Here is a 2644-nt window from a genome sequence, read left to right as displayed (position 1 = left end):
TGATCTTGACAGCCGGTCAGGGACGTTGAAGCCGCGCTGCCGCCGCTGCCCACCCAATCTATAAGCCCAAGCAGGAAAATCTCTGAGGTGTTCATCGCAGAATTGGGGCCCTGAATTTCTCCTTAATCCCGACCCCCTCCCCTATTCAGGAGAATCATAAAAGCCATGCTTTAGTAATGCTCGGCGCTGCCCCCTTCTCTTTTTTAAGCCCTGGTGGTCATTTGTCCTGTGATTAGCAATGAAAAAAACGAGGCAAATGTGAATTAAAGAGAAATAACAGTGTGGTGAATGACCTGGATGTCGGACAGGGGGAGGAAAAGGGGGCCGAGTCTGTTCCAGGCAACCATGCTCACCAGGACGCAGACAAAGGACCCCATCGGCCCTGATGCAGCTTGACAAGTGAATGACATGCTGAATGGTTACCATGGGAACAAATGTGTAGAATTTTATGCATGCATATTCTGTTTTGATTCCCCCCTCCCCCCCACCCCTTCTCTTTTTTCATGGCTGAGGAGATTTGACTAATGGTGTGCTGACTCTAAACAGTGCGATGGATGAGGGCTGCCCAGGGAGCCTTCTTTCTCCGCAGCCCCACCGGACATTGTAGCCCAGCTTAATGTTAACGCCTCGGAGAGTATTAGCTTAGCACAGCGAGAGCTCGGGAGGAGATGAGTCTGTGTGAATAGAGAGCGGCGCATTGGCTCCAAAAGAAAGGGGGTTCCCAGTGCTAATGACCCGATGACAAGTTCTCCAGCTTTGTCGCTCTGCCACACACCCTAACCAGAACGGTTAGGAATTCTTCTTGGGCTACCTCCGTGGGATCTGCTGTGGAATCTAATGGTATTCTGACGAACATTAAAGGCCTCAGTTCTCCAAACATAAACCAGGCTAACGCCATTGCAGACAAAGTCGATAAAAACACGGTCCTCTCGAAAAAAAACAAAAAAGGTTTTTAGGATAAACAAACATTATTCTGTTGGAGTGATCCACTCAAAGATGAGTGGGATCAAGGATCTGAAGCTCACATCCAACCACCCACAGTCAACGTGCCATCAGCTAGCATGTTTAGCTAGGTTTCAGATCTGCGTGGAAGCCTTTATTGTGAACTCTACATTGTAATTACACTATTGTTGCGGCCAATAACAGTAAAATAGGGTCCAACATCTGTTGGTTTCTGTTGTTTAGGTTTAACTGCGATTCATGAGAGTTTTGACTAGATATAAAACTGGATCAAGCTGAAGATTTATAAGTCTTAGGCTTAATCAGCTAATTAGCCATGGGTGTGTCTGGGGCCTATTGCGCTATAAACCAAACACACTGCTGCCCCTTTTTTCCTGTTTAATGAGCAGGTGCTCCGGGTCGTTGGTGGGTAATATTTGCCAGAAAGAATCAGCATCACTTGTCAGGAGATGAATTGGATGTGAATGTTAAAGCACACGGACGGGGCATTAATCTCAATTCTAAAGACGGTTTTGTGGAAGCTACTTATATGGAACAGAACAACATTTATGAATGTTTTAACATTAAAGGAAAACTGAGCAAAGAAGTTGCTAGAAAATTCCCACTCTTCTGTCATCTGATGCTGCACCAGCGATGAAACCAGAGCTTGCTGGTTAATATGTAACCTATTGTCGGGCCCGTTATCAGGAGCCAGATAACCTATCTTAATGCTGTCATATTTGTAGCCTGGGACTCAGGTTACTCACCCCCAGAACAGATGATAGTGCTTCGTCCACCGTCACAAATCGGTGACAATCGTCCTAATCTGCAACAATACTTTAATCAGAACACATGAAACTGCGCATGTGAGGGCATCTGATCCACTAATTCATCATTTCCACCCCTGGTTAATGGAAAATACCCCCTCCCGTGATTACACACCTGAAGGAGCTGCCTCGTAAAGAGGGGATGAATATTCAAAATGTCTGACATGTCGTGTGTACGTTCAAAAGCCAATAAAGTAGAGATACATAACAGCAGATTCTGTAAATCGACTCAGGGGGAACACAGATTCCAGATTGGTGACGTGCATCAACTCGCAGTGACTTGTGGAAAATAACACTTTGGCTGTGCAGGCCGCCTCTTGCACACACTCATCATATCCACGATCAGGCGCGAGCTCACCGTTGATCCCAAAATCTAATAATCAAATGAGAGATTTTCACTGAGGCACACAGGAGAGAGTAACTGTGATGCGTCTGTAGCCCGGTCCTACAGCATCAGTCAGACATGTACGGAGGCAAGGACTTTTTTTGGATTGCAAAAAATTCCCGTTTGATTGAGGTCTCGGCCCAGTTGGACGTGAAAGCAGCCGTCATGGTGCAGCTTCTTTATCTGATCAGCCTTCTTTGAAACCATTTGATCTTATGCAACAATAATGATGTGCTGTGAGACTTAATCCCGCCAGCCCGTCCCCGCGTCGTTCCTTCTGGAGCACAATAGGTCAGTTAGGTTTAGTCATCAACCGCGCGCTCAAATATAGCCGCCGCTTAATTTGGTGTATTTCAGCAATCAGGGTGTATTTGTAACCTGATTCATTACAAACGTGTGTTTATCCAGAGAGAGAGAGAGAGAGAGAGCGAGAGAGGGGGGGGGGGGGGGGGTGGAAAGAGGAGGAGTGATAGGGAGGGGGGAGGAGGAGAGA

Source organism: Takifugu flavidus, chromosome 2 (genome assembly GCF_003711565.1).
Source record: "Takifugu flavidus isolate HTHZ2018 chromosome 2, ASM371156v2, whole genome shotgun sequence".
NCBI classification, from domain to species: Eukaryota; Metazoa; Chordata; class Actinopteri; order Tetraodontiformes; family Tetraodontidae; genus Takifugu; species Takifugu flavidus.
Note: the sequence above shows the minus strand (reverse complement) of the source record.